This window comes from Molothrus ater, chromosome 16 (genome assembly GCF_012460135.2).
Source record: "Molothrus ater isolate BHLD 08-10-18 breed brown headed cowbird chromosome 16, BPBGC_Mater_1.1, whole genome shotgun sequence".
Taxonomy (NCBI): Eukaryota; Metazoa; Chordata; class Aves; order Passeriformes; family Icteridae; genus Molothrus; species Molothrus ater.
Window position 1 is genome coordinate 12,751,610 of NC_050493.2, and position 18,156 is coordinate 12,769,765.

Consider the following 18,156-nt stretch of genomic DNA (forward strand, 5'->3'; position numbering starts at 1 on the left):
AAACATTTCCCTCTGCGCTGGAAGGAGAGAGAAGGCTCCAAAGGGAGGGAAGCTCAGCAGCCTGCACACAAATCCCCTTTCAGCTCTTCAAGGGTCCCATTCCCTGATCCCAGGACATGCTGAGTGAGGGAGTCCATTCATTTTAATTGTATGGAAGTGGTAAAGAAGAGGTAAATTAACTATAAAAATAGTAGGTATCAAGAAGAATAAGCATTCTCCCTTAAACTCCTGTTGTGATGAACTGTTTTATAATCTAGCTACATCACAAATACATCCCTAAACATCAACACCAAATCACTTACAACTACCATTAAACAGTATTTCATCAGTGTATCACTTGATGGCATTTAAAAGACTTTATTTCCATACATCCAAATGCCACAGCAAATTATTTCTAACCAGTAAGAAACACAAATAGTTACAAGGTTACGTGTGGCATCTTAATTTACATTTCAAGTTGCAACAAAGTCATGAATGTGGCGTGACATCAGAAATGCATACACTGAATTAGATGAGCCCTTCTAAATGTGAAAATAAACTCACCAGGATGGATCACTGGCTAATTAAGGTGCTGCTGTTGATTTTGGAGTTCCTCTCTGCCTGCTGGCTGGCCCCATGGGAGGGTTTTGGCCTCTGCAGATAAATGAAGTGCATGGCACAGCTGAGAGCCTTTTTCCTTTTCCTGCTCCAACAAAGATCCCACAGGTGGGGAAGAGGTGAGGCACAACCTGCACCCACTTTTGCTGTAGTCAAGTTGGTTTTAGGTCAGACTTCTGCTGTATTTAGAGTCCTGACTCAGCAAAGCAAATCAAACCAGTGCCCCTTTCCCCTTTGTTTTCACAGATCCTGTCTGTGTATTTGGGTTTGCAACTATGAGGTCAGTATATAAAATATACTTTTTATATATATAATATATAATTGTATACATAAAAATATATAATTAATATCTATTATCTATAATATATATAATTATATCTATAAAATATATCTTTTTATAGATTTCATACATTAATTATATAAATATATAATTATATATAATTTCTATATATTGGCTTCAAGTTCACCCTGATTTCCTATTTTTCCTATTTATACTACAGAATTTCTTTTTTCTATTTATATTATAAAATACTGGATTTTATATGCATTATATATAATTAGATATATAATATAATTATGAGAATATATATACATATTATATAATTATATATAATTTCTATATTTTGACTTCAAGTTGCACCCTGATTTCCTATTTATCCCCTAGGCAGCTGTTCTCTGTAATACCAAGGATGAACAGGATACCAACACCTCCATAACCCGAATGATTGGGTTAATCAAGCTTCTCACCTTCACCCCCATCTCATCCAGGAGGTAAAAACCATCTGCCCTTGCTGGGGTTAAAGCCAGCCCTGGTTATTGTTGGGGAATGCTTCCTTTGAAGCACAGTAAAATTTGACAGTCCTCATGCTCAGAGTCACGAATGGAGAGGAGAAATCACAAACCTCCATAGCACATAAACTCTAGAAAGAAGAAAGTCTGGATTTCCTCTGAATTTACTTGTAATTGATCAGCTTTGGTGCCTAAGAAAATAAAAAACATTTCCTGCCATCAAAAACTTATGGAAGGACACCACTCAGCAGAATTTTCTGGTGTTTTAAGAAGGTCTTGTCAGATCTCAGTGCAGCCTTTTCCTCAGGGCACTGCTCTTGCAACCAAGCACAATTTTAATTTGTAAGGACCCAATGGTTTTCCCAATACCTACCACAGAGCACATGAAACAACGGCTTAGAAAATATTAGAAAAGGTGCATGGATAGAACAAACCCCACCAAACTGCCAGAACAAACCACTTTGGAATAGCCTCAAAATGAATAAATATGGTTGTAGAGAAGGAAAAAAGGTCTTTCATTATAAGATGAGCAATTACAATTCAGCCTAAACAAATGACTGTGCTTCTGAAACTCTGCCTAAGAAATCTGTAACTAGTCACTGTTCACATTCTCATTCTAGTTTCAGCTGTTACCATTTTAGAAGGTACACATGTGTAGAAAATGGTTTTTTTTCAATTTCATGTATGGTTCAAGAGAAAATGGGAGAGGAAAGGAATATGTTAGCATTTTCAGTTCCCCTTATTCATCTGTGCCAAGTTAAAAATAAAATTACTATTAGAATAAAGTGAGTTGCTTGATGCTATTTCTTCAGTGCCTTGTGACACCAATCTGCAAACCTGCTGAGTTCCCAGATAAACAGTTTTACTTAAAATAGATAAATTATTTAACATGTGATGCATAGAATGTTATTTCTATCAAGGTGCCATGTATATTGATATACTAGTGAAGTGAGATTCCCTTCCAGAAATAGAATTGTTATGAGCTCCTTGGATGCACAGGTGAACAATAATGGAAGTGAAATCTCCTGGGGCCTGTCTTCAATCTGTAACTTGTTCCAGAAATTGTGTCTTGCTGGAGGTGAACTTGCAGCCCTTTATTCCAGACTAACTCACCTAATTGCTTCAAGCTGCTTTCTGTTTGCATTATTTGCCACCTTCTCACACATTCAGAAAGAAACCATTACCCTTTTTGCTGCCAGGCTAATCAGTGCCACAACTTCACACTTGCTAAAACTGCTAGATAAGGGAAAAAAACAGAGAGGGGAGAGCAGAAAACATCCTTACTGCCAAATTATGTATTTTCATTAAGTTCTCTTTCCTTCAGAGGAAAAGCATCTCTGAGGCTTGCATGAATCAATAAAAGGTATTGGGTTTATAATGGCAGAAAAACAGATGTGTTTAATTTATTAAAGCATATCCATATCCTTCCAGGCACACAGCCTCCTCTCACCCCCAGTGCATTGGGCAGACTCTGACAGAACAAATGGAAACTCCACACAGAGAATGCAGAGTTTCCTCTGGTATTCAGGAGAAAATTCCTGGCTCACTTGGGAATCCATGCATTCAAAGGTTTTGAAGTTCAGCATCTGTTCCCATCATGCTACTAGGATGTGGTTTTCCATTTGCTGTCAGTTCAATGCAGATTTTTTAAAACAATGAAAGAATGGCTAAAAAAATATAAATTAATAAAACCAAATAGAAACTTTGTTAATTCAGCAGGTGATTTTTGCTCTGAGAGACACATCCTTCCTCCTCCTGTCCAGATTGCCTGGATCAGGCTTGAGGAGTCTTGAGGAAAAGGAACTTTTTAAATATAGTTCCAACCTGAGTGCAAGCATTTACCATTAAGGGACCACAAACTGCTCCCCTGAGACCTTCTCTCCCTGCTCTCACAAAGACGTTACTTGAGAAGGGACAGGGTTGTTTAAATTTCAAATATTAAAATTCAGCAGAAACAACCATTTTCAATGCAGCTAGTAGAAAATACAAAAGCATAAAAAAAATAAAAAAACCAAACTCCATCTTTACAATCCCATTCAATAACTTGGTCCATCAAGTAATAGCAATGCAACAGATTTGACAAACCTTGTTCTCCTCAGCCATCCTTTGAGAGAGTTAGAACAAAGGGCACTCTACACATCATCAGGTTAAAAAATCCCCACAATTCAGAATCAAATGTATCTTTTGGACAGGTCACTACCAAAAATCCCATATTACTGAAAGCAATTAATGATGTTCATTTGGCTCAGCTGCAGAGCACAGGACTGAGACAGAGCTCTGTGGGTACACAACAGCCCCAGCCAGGACAGACACCAACAAAATGCAGCTCCCAACTTTATCATGTTCATTTAACATTGATTTACCACAAGGTTTTGAAATGCAGAGGAGTTCACAGAAGAACTGAAATTTTTTACTGGTGGGATCTCTGCCCGTGCCTGGACTTTGCCTCTCTTTTAGGATAAAACTGAAAATGACCCTCAGGCCCGAGACATGAAGAAGTTGTCCCTTCTCAGGATTATTTGCACAATTATCATGCCAGTCTTGCACTGGGAGCAGCAGCAAAGCAGCCAACATTTGTGCCACACTTTCCAAGGGATGAGATTTAGGATGCATTACTCAAATAAACAGATAACTGTGCTGAAACACCTTGAGAGATCAGGCTGGCAAGCCACGTGTGACTTCTGATGACAAAAACCACAAATGGAATAACTCCACTAAGTGAACTATTGGTTTTTAATAAGATGGACTTTAATTTGGAGAGAATAAAAGGATTATCAAATAAAAAGGCACTTTAACCTACATTCTCTCCTATGGCAACATTCTTAACTTTTGGCCTGTGTTGTCTGTTAGGGGGAATTCCATCATGAGAGCACAAAGGATGTGCAGCTTTTATGGAACAGAGGCACTTCTCAAGGCAGTTTCCAGCCCCTGGCCTTTTGCACCTCCCCAGATTGGCCATAAAAGCTCCCTGTCAGCTGCAGGAACATCAACATCACTGCCCAGAAACTGAGAGGCTCCACAGGAACAGCTCCCTGCACTCCTAACTGCTTGGGGCTGGCTCTGGGCTCTGCAGAAACACCCCTTTAAAAGCAGTAAAACAGCTTTTGTTCTCTTTTCAAGTGGAAGTGAGCAACACTCAGAAGTGACATGAAAGGGACTCTCAGAGTTTACAGTACTGCAAGTTGCGACTGACAGCTGCATCTTTTATTTCATACAAATGAAAGCTAAAAAGCTGGGGCAATTTTAATGGATTTTTTATACCGGCCTCCAGTTTGGGTTAACCAGAATTGCAGAGTGGAGGATCAGCTCTGCTCCCAGAACAAAATTATATATCAGTTTTTAATACAAAGAATGATGTAAACCACAGCCTGAACCCTTGGTGTAAATAGTTTAACTAGAATCAGAGAACTGAATAAAAAAGGGCCCCACACAAAGATCACTGTGTCCAAGACCCTGCTCCTTGCAGATCTTCCTCAAACAACCTCCCATGACTCAGAGCATCATCCAGATGCTGCTTGAACTCTGACAGGATTTGTGCTGGTGCCTTGGCACTGGAACAACAGGAAAACACCCAGGAGCAATTCTGTTTCAAAACAAAGCAGAAACCTTGAAGTTCTCTTATGCTTTCTGTTGCTTGATATCTGTAGGGCTGCATTCACAGGAAGATCAGTCCAGTGCAGAGCCACTGTTTCCTTCAAGGTGTTTTTTAACTAAACACACTGAATGCCAACCCCTGACATATATCCACACATCTCCACAAGGGTGTCCCATGAAATGTTGTGTTCAGGGACAACCACAGCCACGAAGATTGTACCCATTTTAGTTAATGACATTTATTTTTACTTTTGGACCAATACAAAGGTGTTTCAGCAAACCCAGCCAGCCAAAACCTCAGCAGGTACTTGTCAGGAGCTCAGGTTTAAGATCTGTGCTTGCCTAACCCAGAAGCTGGTCTGGATTTCTCACTCACTGTTCCTCCACCCTGCCTGCTCTGCAAGGCCAGTGCAGCTGCATGGTGGAATTGCACCCTGCAAGGGGCTCCAACACAGCCCCTTCTCTTGGGCTGTTCATGCAAGGGCAGCCCAGCTCCAAGGGAGCTGCATTTCCACCCTCCTTACTGGGAAAAATGCCTATTTTATGACTGGCTTTTCACAAATATTAAAATGAATATTATATAGTATAACTTTCTAACATAACGTATATTAATCTTTTTCAAGTAGTTTTAGGTTATAAAATCATGTTAAAATAGAAACTATGTGATATAAGATACTTTTTTTAACTAGCTCAAGAAAGGGATGAGATAATTGTGGCATTCACCTTCTCTGAATAAATCCCTTTGCCCAGGATTTCTCTCCTGGGAAGCTGAGAAGCCTCAGAGAAAAGGGAAACAATTCTGATCTCATTTGCTTCTCCTGTGTTGTGATCACATGTGGAATGTGTTTGGAGATTGTTCACCCACAGGTGATTGTTCCATTGCATTCTGCTGGGAGTTGTTTTCACTCTTGGGCCAATCAGGGCCAAGCTGTGTCAGACTCTGGAAAGAGTCAGGAGTTTTCATTATTATCTTTTTAGCATTCTGTAAGTATCCTTTCTGTATTCTTTAGTAGAGTATTCTTTAATGTGATATTATGTAATAAAGTAATAAATCAGCCTTCTAAGAACATGGAGTCAGATACTTCATTCCTGCCTTCCTCAGGTCATTTCCCAGCAAATCCAACAGATAATCAAGAAATTCTTTTCTCAGAGATAACAGCAACAAGACACCTAAACTAAGATAAGAATTATTGCCTCCTTATTGGAAAAGACCAACTTTCTTCCATCTCCTTCCCTGCTTTGAGGAGCCAACAGGATTAAAGGGGAGAAGTTGAGAATAACCAGAGAACACCCTTGTTTGAAAAGAATTTATGCATCATGTATGGGATATATGAATATGCAACAGGCATATTGCTTTTAAGGGTCAATCCTTTGTTAGCATGTGTGCTTTCAGGGCTTAATTGCCCTAGTAAAGAATCCAGATATTCATATTTCTTTAGTTTTTTATTGTCCTTTATTGTCCTAACTCTCATTGTCCAATTTCTTATTGCTCTAACTTTTATTACTATTTTTATAACTATTTTATTACTATTAAACTTCAAAAGTTTTAAAACAAGTGATTGGTGTTTTTCACACTTAGCCTGCTAACAGACCATGCAGACCTTCACCAGCCACTCACAGCCCTGAGCAGCTGCCTACAAAATGGAATTAGCTTTTGATTTTTCCCACTTCTGCTGTTCTGAAGCAAGTGTGCTGTTGGGAACCTATCAAGCAGCAGATCAGCTGCACTTTTCTGATCCCAGACAAAACTGGACACACCAGGAAGCAGAGATGAATGATTCTTGAGGCAAAACCAGCAGTCTGTTCCCAAAATCAAGGGAAGAGTCAAATACTAAGGATCTCTGAATATTTTAATCAGCTCCTGATGCCCCATAGGTATTATTTTCCACTTCTAAAAGAATCTCAAAACAAAACCCACAGAAAAATCCCAAGCAAACAACTAGAACTAACAAATCCTAAGCATAAATCAAGTCAATATAACAGATAGTTATTAATTCTTCAGTGGTGGATTTTCAGGCAGTGCCTGAACAGAAATACAAGTGCCCCTCTGGACCATTGTCTCCCTCCGGCTTGCAGGTGTGGAATTTGGTCAGTAAATAAACTAAAAGTCAAGGTGGACAAATATTTACTAAACAAGGTGAGAGCAGCACCTTCAAACAGACTCCTGACTTTGCATTGCAAATTCTTTTCAGAAACTCTCCCTTTTTACATGCACAGGGATGTTTGTAGGGCCAGGACCTGCACTGGAACTGTGACAGACACACCCAGAATCCTGCAAGGGACTCCAGAATCAGAACCTCAGCAGAAAAAATGTAAAGTCCTTTTCATTCCCATGGGGTGTATTTCCAGGGTGAGCACAGATATTGGTTTGCCAGCAGATGATGGCACTGCCAGTGTTGATTTCTGCCCTGTTAGGAGCTGCTGTCATGCCCTGGGTGTGCACAGCCTGGCACACACACGCTGGGTGCTCACACATATTTCCACCAAATAAATTTGTAAATATTTGCAGATATTTTGACAGAGCTACACCTACCTGAAGAAACTGCTGCAACACCTTTCAGAAGAGCCTCATTGATCACTGTTTAGAATAAAATCCTTCAGTAGAAGGACAGGATTTATGAGGAGTTAATAATTATTCTGCAAGCAATTTCTTCATGTCAAACTAACAAAAAAAACCAAATCCAAAACCAAGGGAAAAAAAACAGAAGAAACAAGTGTGTGTTAAATGTATATATCCTGAAAGTGATGTTACACAAACAGTAACCAGATTAAACACGTGCAGGTACGGACCTTGATTGAAGTGCTCATTTAATATAATTTAGGTATCTGAAATATTCTGCTTACTTGATTAGACTAGATTGTTTGCATTTTGATTTATTGCTTCAAGATCAGTATTCATTAAGTCACTTAATATAAAGGCACCCTTACAGCTGCTACCCTATTAAAGGTAATCATTTTTTCCCAGTCCTGTTTATAGCACAGTCACTGTTACACTGAAACAGCCTGGAACCATCTATTAATCACAACCTCAGTTTGCATGTACAAGTATCTCCAGAAACAGCTCCTGATGGTGAGGCCTTGTGTTATGCACAGGAATTACAAATTATATTTTGTCTCAAATTCAAGTAGTTTCTAGTCTCATGTACTATCAGGGAGGCCCTGGGGTAACCTGTGCAAGAAGGTGATTCCTATTTAAAATATTGCCTAGAAGTTTCAGAAAGTCATTGCCAGCAGTGTTGTAGGTCTGTGGTTTTTTGTCCTAAGTAAGAGTCTCAGTTTTCACTCAAACCAATGCACTGAAATCAATGCAATTCCTCTGTAACTCAATAAACTTTTTTAAATTGGAATTGTAAACACAGCACTTTATCTTTCAGCACCACTGGCCAAAGACTACAGACCTGCTTCAATGGCTCTGGCTGATATATTTTACATTTTTTCTTTGCCTGGTATCAAAAGGGACAGAATAATCCTGTGATAGCGACATGTAATGAACTGAACCACTGGCCAAAAAAGATGAAAATTCCAGAAAGGCCACAGTTTGTGCTTATCCCCTTTGTTTTTATCATCTCTGGAAGGTCAGTAAGAAAACACCCTGACACACAAAACAGACAAGATAAAACACGCACAAATTGCAGCAAATTGCTGTCAGCTCCTGGGTTTATGGCATGAGTTTATATCATGTTACCAACACTGGTTTCAATTCATCAAAACCCTGTAAACCTCCCTGGAGAACTGGGCAGGAGACAGCTCTTGGTGTCTCATTAACAAGCCTTGCAGGGTTAGTCCACACCCAGGTTAATAGTGCCCTCTCTCTGATGTAGACAACCAAACAAAAATATCCATTTTATTTTCCTAATTATGCAAGTTATTCACAGATGAAGAAAAAGAGGTTTTTGTCTATTCCATAAGTATATCGACCCATCAGTAATGCAAAAATAATCAATGGGATTTATCAAAGACCAAACACAGAAGCATTACCTGAAAATTCCAGTATTATTTCCTCATAAAAAGCTTTTTTTTTCCTGTTGCTAGATCATGCCAATTAATATACTGATACATGCAGGAACAACAAAAAAAGTTTGGCTATACTTCTTCTCTGGTACAATGCAACAGGATTTCAAAGGGCTTTCATCAACACAAATTTTATTTTGTAATAATATTCTGAAAAGCTGCACTTGCAGTCTGCAGCTGCACCGTGCTGTTTGCCCAGGGATCAGGCATCCATCACAGCCCCTCTGCTCCTGAGAGAAAGAATTTCTCACAGAACCCCTACTAGCATCCCTTTCTACATCCAATTATATAGATTGTTACACTTATTTCTTCTCTTTCTGGGCTTTCTATCCAAAATCATTACAATTACTGGAAAAAGTTCCATGGCCTCCAAGGGATTTTATCTATTCATCTTTCCATTCTGTCAAGAAATGCTGATATTTAAAGGAATCATGGTCCCTGTTCTGTGTAGCTTCATTAAAACTACTGTGGCAGAAGTAGTTCAAAGGCACAAGGTTTTTAAAGCTCTGAAGAAGCTTGAAAAGTTTGCCTGGTAATATATTAAAAATAGATATTTTTAGTATAATAATGCTTCAGTGAGGTACTGATCAGGTGGAGGAGATGATAAGAGAATGTGGTAAGGGAAGAGCTACAGAAAAATATCAGCCAAGATATCTCGGGAGTCAGGGGAAGAAGCTTCAGTTCTGCACTTAAAGAGTACCTGAGCAAACAGTGCAGTGTTATATTAACAACTGATTTCAAGTGGACCAAAATTACAATTGAAACAAAAATAAATGGTCAGGTTTGGGTCACTGAAAGAAGACAAATCACATGCAGATAAGTCACCTTACAGCTCACTTTTTAACTCCAACTGGAGAGGGGGGAAGAAAGAGAATAAAGCCACATTATACAAGCAGAAAACATCATAATTTCTTCTCCAATCTCCTGAATTTAGTACAGTTACTAAAACTTATGAAACAACCTGGTATTATTTTGTAAACAAATCCATTTTATTTAAACTACGCAAGGACCAAAAGCAAAAAGCACCTGGGCTAAATAATGGCAATGAGGATTTTTTTTTTCCCCTTGAACATCCCCCAGTCTACTAAAACACTGAAAGCAATTCATAAAGCCCAAGGTTCATTAAAGACTGTTATCCTTTGGCCATTTTACTTTCATTCTCCTTAAAACTAACTCCCTAAGAGATTTTATGTAAGTTATCTTGATCAACAGTCATAATATTTGTACAAGAAACATCCCCAGTTATGCAAATCTCACAAGCTTCCACTCTGCAAGGTATAAAAACCTTGAATTGCACTGCAACCTTCTTCCAGCAAAGATGCACCCAATGGCACCACTGAGCCTCAGAGGGATTTGGGGACACAGCACAGTCCTCCCTAACACCAGAATCCTGGTATTTTTGGGATGGATGCTGCTCCATCACCACACCCTGCAGAGATTCTCCCAGGGCAGCAGCAGTGCCCAGTCCCCCTTCATCCTTTCTGCAGTTATCATTAAGGAGGGCAAATGATCTGCCTGGAGGATTTGGGAGCAGAGAAAGGCACATAAAGGCTTCCCACGTGTTTCTGTTCCACTGAGAGAGAATTAATTCAGTGAATGGGTCCTGATCAGCCCAAGCACAGCACTCCCACCAAGCACCCAGGAACAGGTTTCAATGATTTTCCTCAACTGCTGCAAAAAGCAAGAATGGAGTAAATAAAGATAGCAAATCATTTGGTGGAGTTGGACAAAAGAAAATTAAAGCACTGGGACATTGCCATCCCATTGCAGGGGCTCCATGCTGCTGTCTCCTTATCACAATAGTTCCATACCTTCTTGGTGTTTCTCGTGGGCAGCTCCTCACAGCACTGACTCTTTCCTCTCCACACAGCAGCCACTGACTCCAGTTCCCTTCTCACCCAGCCACCCCCACTCTTTTATAGCATCTTCTTCTCATTGCTTACAGCTGGGGCCTGTTAAAGTCAGGCCTGCTCCTGATCTTTGGCCCAGCTGCAGCTCCTTAGGGGTGACAATACTTTCTACACTGTCTTTATTTTCTTCTATTCTACCCCTACACTGGGAAGCTGCTGCATCAGGCAATGCTACAGCCTGTCAAAATACAGGCAGTGGCCAGAGGATTCTGTATTTACCCCAGTTAAATGCACATTTAGGCACATGAGCCTGGGTCTGGAGCTGCAGGGCTTGATGAACACACACAAACCACATCCCCTCTGCTACATTTCGCTCAGGATTTCCTGCCGTGGTGGTTTATGTGCCCAGTATGACACTTCACAATCTTTTAATTACCGTCTGAGAATGTGTAATTGATATACATAAGATAAGTGTGTGAATGGAATTGACACAAGGGTATGGAAACTGAAATCACATGTTAAAACCCTCCACTTCTGCATGGCTAAAAGATTTTAATATAGCAATTTTCAAATATCCCATGTGTTTGGAATGACAGAGCATGAAATATAAGCCACTACTGCAGAAAAAAATTCTTGGCACTAGGTATTATCAAAAATAAAGTATATGATATTTCATTTTTCTCTTTTTGCGCTATTTCCCCCTCACACTCAATTAACAAAGTGCATTTTTATGTTTTTTATTTACAGGAAAAGATTAATGCTCTTCACCTTAAGGACACTTCTTGCTCCCAAACCCAGCAAAACTTCCTTTCCCTGGTGCCAAGGACCATCCACAACTGTTAGTGTTCAAAAACACATAATCACAGAAGCGATTATATGCGGTGCTTTTTAAAGAGCTCTGGGAATCAGGGTAGTTTCCACCCAAATCTGATTCCGACCATACATTCGAGGTGAACGTGTTTTATACTCTATTGTTATATAACTTTCATGATAATTATCAAACTTATATTGTTCTATTGTATACACAGATTTCAGCTAAACATAGCCCCCTTTAAATTTCCAACATAGTTTCTCACGATTCTTCTTATGGTTATACAATAATTATATTTAATTACTAAACAATCACCACATCTAACAATTATATCATTTATCACACTGCTTACTCAGGTGCAGTGATCTGAGAAAACACAAAGCCCAATATTTTCAAAGACTATTTCTAACATTTTCCAGGGCTCCACTATCACACCCAGCTGGATCTCCCTCCCAGGTACCCCAGCAAGGCTTTCAGAGGGGCTGCTGGAAGCACAAACACAGCCATGCATCATTCCCATCACTCCTCCTCTGCTCCTGCTCCCTGCCAGAGATGATGCCAGGCACCAGGGCTCCTGCATCCTCTGAGAACAGCAGGCTGAGCCCTCCACTCACACCTGAGCCATCCTTCAAAGGAAACCAGGAATTTCTTTTATAACCCTGCAATAGCCACCAGCTCTTCACAGAGCCATTTTTCATATCTCAGCTGTAATTCCACAAATAAGCCTTTTAAATCCAGCAAGTGCCTCCATGGTGTGTCCCAGCCCCCCCTGGGGCAGAGCTGGAAACAATCCACACAGCATTTCCAGTTCCTGGAGAAATGAGCAAAAAATTGTGTGCAATTTTTCTTCTTAGTGTTTGAAATTATTCTGCTGTCCATGTGAAATGACCACTTTGGTCCTCAGTAAATTCTTTAATGAAAAAAAGAATACAAAAGAACAGCTTTATTAGCCTGGGACAGGGAACACAGGGCTGAAGGTAACGAAATGGCACTGATGAGATGAACTGCATTATTTCCAGTCTCAATCTAGTGGGAGCAGAATGAGATTTTCTCAGCGTTTTTGGGAGGGGGAGTTGCTTGCTCACTGTGTAAGCTTTGAATTTCAGCCCTCACTCAGAACATATTGCAGCTCTGCCTTCTTTTGCTGAAGCTTTGAATTCCCACAGTCACAGGCTGGAGCCTTTCCCTAGTGAACAGAGATGGACTTCATTTCCATATTCAGTACTTAGCTGCTTCTTTTATCCATCTCTTTCCTAAAGATGATTTCCACATATTCTATTTGACCACCATCTAGAATTTCCCTTTGAAATTCTTTGGGAATGAGCAGAGCCATTGGAGCCCTGGCACAATTAGGGGACTGTAATCTCTCTGAGTCAAACTGATGAAGCAATCAAGGCCTGGATTCTTCTTTGAATATAAAAAGACAGAAGTGTAATGAAAATAGTTTATTTTTGTTTCAGTAAAATCTATATTTGAAGTCTTCTACCACCTTCTCAAGCATCTAACTAGACTGTTAACTTTCTTATTCCTGCTGCAGGAATCAGAACATTTTCAGAGAAAGCTCCCAAAAGAGGCTCTGGATTTAAAATCTTATCCCAACGCTTTTAACTATGAACTTTGGCTACATCACATTTCTTCTCAGACCCTGCCAGGTACCAAGCATGAACACCTACTGTTCCTATTGCCACATCTCAGCCATCTCTGGAGTTCAGAACGTCTCAATCTCTTAGCCGAGCACACATAGAAAGCCAGCTATTTTCTGCCATTAGCTCTCTTCTCAGCTTCCTGCTTCTCTAAAAAATCCAAGTTTCTCTGCTTCAGGTCTCTAAAGACCTAAAAAATTACTTTCCTTCTTGAAAAAAGAATAATTCTTTAAAGTATCTGTCATTAAACAACAGTATGACATATATGGTTATTTTATACAACTATGGGGAAACATGTTCTTGTTGGTTTGATATTCATGACTGAGTAATAAATGAAAAGAAAAGAAAAAACCAGAACTTTGAAGCTTATTGCAAAACCAACATTGTTTCTATCATATGGATTTTGTTTACAGACCTCAGAGAACCCACAGGAATATAAAAGCATCCTCCAGCATTTTAGCAGTAGTCACAAAAATCCTGTGTGTGCATCCCCTCCCCAGCACAGCAGGCAGGCCAAATGCACAGTTCCAACTTTAATATTTATAAATTGTTAAACATGCTCTTTATCCTATTAAGCCATAATTCAAATTAACTTCCAAATAAGCCATTCCCATTAAACATGTCACTGAAACAGAGCTTCTGAAATACAAGCAAAACAAAAAGCCCCCTTTGAACGATCAGACAAACAAGGAGTGGGGAAATATCCAGGAAAAAATTCAATTAAGGGAATTATTTTAAGAAATGGTTAATACGTCATCCTTTTGCTGTGTATGACTTTAGGCAGGAATCAACTCCCCAGAGCTGCTGTGCCCTTTCCATTTCCCATTCCTGGCCTGGGAGCACTGCAGGGTAGGAAGGGAACTTGCATTGTTCAGAACCTGAATGGTTTTGAATAGTTTTGAAGGAGGATTCACAAGCGAGTATCACTTAAAGCAAAAACCCCTAGATTAGATCCAGCCATGTGGGACACTCACTATTACACTGTGAAGAAACCCTGGGCACATCCCTGGGTGTTTGTGTTCTTTTATTGGTGTTTTTGTGCTTCTATTGGTGTTTGTGTGCTTCTATTGGTGTCTGTATGCTCTTATTGGTGTTTGTGTGCTTCTGTTGGTGTCTGTATGCTCTTACTGGTGTCTGTGTGCTTTCATTGGTGTCTGTGTGCTCTCATTGGTGTCTGTGTGCTCTTATTGGTGTTTGTGTGCTTTCATTGGTGTCTGTGTGCTCTTACTGGTGTCTGTATGCTCCTATTGGTGTTTGTGTGCTTTCATTGGTGTCTGTGTGCTCTTACTGGTGTCTGTATGCTCTTATTGGTGTCTGTGTGCTCTTACTGGTGTCTGTATGCTCTTATTGGTGTTTGTGTGCTTTCATTGGTGTCTGTGGGCTCTTACTGGTGTCTGTGTGCTCTTACTGGTGTTTATGTGCTCTTATTGGTGTCTGTGTGTTTTCATTGGTGTCTGTGAGCTCTTATTGGTGTCTGTGTGCTTTCATTGGTGTCTGTGTGCTTTCATTCCAGGCACAGCAGCTCCTCCCTCCCTGGCACCAAAGTTGGGGGCTCCGCTCACTAAAGGCTGTGAAGTGCCCAGCTGGAGAAACCCCATGAAATGCAAGCACAGATTGACCCCCAAGAGAGGCAAAGCAAGGATCATCCTCTCCTGGAGCCCCCAGGAGGCTCTCTGCTAGTGTCCCTTAAAATGCCAAATCAAAGAGAGCATCCAGCAGCCTGAATCCAGCAATCACTGGGAGAAATCACCAAGACATGCATTGGTATCTAATCCAAGCTGCCCAAAAAGCAGTGAGAGGATGAGCCAGGGAGCATTGCTGGCAAAGGAACAGAGACTCAGAGAGAGCAGAGGGCTGAGGCTGCAAGGCAGGGGAATTGCCACATTAAAAAATAACAAACCCTTATGTCAGGTCTAAGACTGAAAAGTCTTTATGATTTCACTCCTGAGAGTACAGAACTAATCAGAAAGGGTGTGTTCTTCCCTCCCACTGCCAGCCCCACACAACCCTGTCCTTTCTATGCCAAGACAAGGATTTTCTTTCATTTTTTTGTGCTTATCACAAAGTCTGTTATTCCATGAGCACGACCATAGCTCTGAGAGGAGCCTCCTTAACTGCCCACACCAGGATTAATTTATTATGGCAACAGGGGAAGAGAGAGCAGGGAACAAACATTTTCTCCCAAAGCATCAGGACTGGCAGCCTACACATGGAAATGCTGAAGATTCTGATTTTTTTTTTTTTTCCCTGCCTGCATTCCAAAATTCTCAGTTTTCTCTTCTCCTGATTCTCTCTCTGTCACCACACCAAATGACACAGTGCCCCATTTCCAGGGCACAGCACAGTGACAAGGATCTTGCACCACAGATCCTTCTGCTTGATGAGTGCAAGGCAAGAATAGCTCTTGAAAAATGTCATAGTAAAAAAAAAAAAATCTAAAAAATTACATTTTAACTCACATTTGACCCACAGACAATTCAGCTCTTGGATGGATCAATTATGTAAAGCCAATATGGCTGAAAGGCAAATTCTTTCAAAAATTTAATGACAAACAGAAACAGGATAAGGAGGAAAACACATTTAACAAGGATCCCTTAGCACTTACCAGAAAAATTAAAACATATTAAAAAACATTTTTGAAATAATTACTTTTAATTTACATCCTACTGTCTTTCAATTTTTTCTTCAGAGACATAAAAATGATGATTTTGGGTAAGACTGTGAACAGCACCAGAAACTTGCATCCTGATATTTCAGAAGTAAAATCATTCTCCTGTTTCAACCATTAAACCCTCCTAGCATCTCTGAGCACTCAGAAACCACCACTGTGCCCACACTTCAGACATTTAATGTCTGCATATTTATTCCATAAAAATTCAGTGTTTCTGACTTCAGTTTTCAAGTTAAGCTTCTCTGCTTGTCCTAAAAATCCAGATTTGACATTTTATTTGTAAATTTGAATTCTGGCAGACCACATATTCCTTTTCACATTTTATTGACTGTCGATTCAGTTGAATAGAAGTGCCTATAGTTTTATAGGTGCTGCTCAGCAACAGCAATTCTGTGCTAGCAGCTCTGTGCTACATTTAGATGTCCACTCACGCAAGCCTACAGACATAAAAGTTTCATAAATAAATACATTTTCAAGGTGACTTTCTTTAAAACAGCTCAATTCAAAGATAACAATTTTCGCCTTCTGGCACTTATCCTAAAAAATATTCATTTTGCATGAGTAAGTCTGTGTAAAAGGCAAAAAAAAAAAAGATGCCACTACTGCTTTTAAAAATAGTTGGGCAATAAAAAAGAAAGGAAGTTACATATTTTCTAAATTCCTCTGTAGATAATGTCACGGGAAATTTGCTCTGTAGCTTCAACTAGACAAGATGTTGAGGTCAGCCTTGGGCTCAGCTCAGCAGAGGCAGAGGAGGTTCCAGGCTCCCCCTTTTCCTTGCCTTGCTTCCCCCAGCGAGGTTTGCAGGAGCTCTGGTGGCTGCAGAGCAGAGGGGCTCAGAGCCAGAGCTGCCAACTGCCCTGGCCTGGGGCTGCCACCCTGCCAGGAGCCTGGGATTAGGGATGGATTTTTAAATTAAAAATAAAAGGAAGATGGATGAAAATACTGTAATTTTTTTAAAAACGTATTGAGGAAAATATTCTAATTGTAAAAATGATGAAAAGGAAAACACACTGCTAAGTAATCATTTTGGTTTGTTTGTGGGACCAAAGGAGAGAAACCTGGGAGCAAACATGGTTCTGCCACTGCACCAGGACAATGGGATCCTTCCTTTCAGAGTGATGCCTCAGTATTTCAGCTTTTCTATTTTTCATGTATTTGTAATCCTGCAGTTTTTAGTGTGTAACTCCAAGCTCCACCCTCAGTGTGAGCTGCTGCTTCCCCATTTGGGCAGACACAACAATTCCTCTCCAGGCCTGGCAGTCAAGGACACCTCACTGCCTCAGGCCTGAGAGATTAAACAAAAGGGAGCTGGGGGGAGCAAACCTGGGGTAAATGACTTCATTACCCGAGGCTGTAATTGGCAGATTAACCCCCAATGTGCAAATGGACCAAACTTATAAAAGTGTGAAAATCTGTGACCCTTCATTCATTTTGGGTGTAGGCCCATGGGGAGCTTCATCTGCCCTAAATGTACCTGAAGGCCCCTCAATAAATAGAACTGCTTTTTAATCCTCTAATTTTGTCTGGCCTCTGTTTTTAGGTACCCCAGAAAGGCAGCAGGAGAGCCAAGTTAATGCAAGGCTCACTCCTGGGTAAGTGCAGGGAAACCACAGCTCTGCTTTCTGCAATGCCTACAGATTCACAGGGAGAGAACCACAACACACCCAAAGAGGGTTTCAGAAGAGGAGAAAGAAGAAGTCATGCTGGATTGCATTCTCTCTTTTCCTGCTGACAACCCAACACACAGAACACAGCACACATCCAGTGACATAAGATTTACATTAATGGAATAATGCTAAAAACAGCACAGTGCAGCTCGACTGACAAGCTGACAATAAATTAATGCCTTGGCTTTTATATCTGCTGCACAACTTGATTTCCTGGCTTTTTTGCTTGCATTAAGATGCTACAAAAGGGGGGAAAAAAAAAGAAAAATAGTTGTTTTCTTGTGGGTAGTGAGCTTGTTCTCAGCCTTGACGTTGTTTGGGAGCACAGCGGTGCTCCTGCTGTCTCTGTTGCTGCCTGGGTACAGAGCTTTCTCCTCCTTCCAGGAGGTGTTTCATGCCTCCAATAAGTGATGTGTGGGTACCTGTACAGCACCCACAGACAGGTGTGCCAGGATGTGTGCACAGATACATTTATTGCATATATCCTGCAGCACCCACAGACAGGTGTGCCAGGATGTGT

The 18,156-nt window shown here is 40.4% G+C and overlaps 1 protein-coding gene across 16 annotated transcripts in view; it reads right to left on the minus strand.

Annotated features, from left to right (window-relative positions):
• Nucleotides 1–18,156, minus strand: part of RBFOX1 (RNA binding fox-1 homolog 1) — a 1,183,000-nt gene that overhangs the window by 697,848 nt on the left and 466,996 nt on the right. The gene's annotated exons all lie outside the window — the stretch shown is intronic.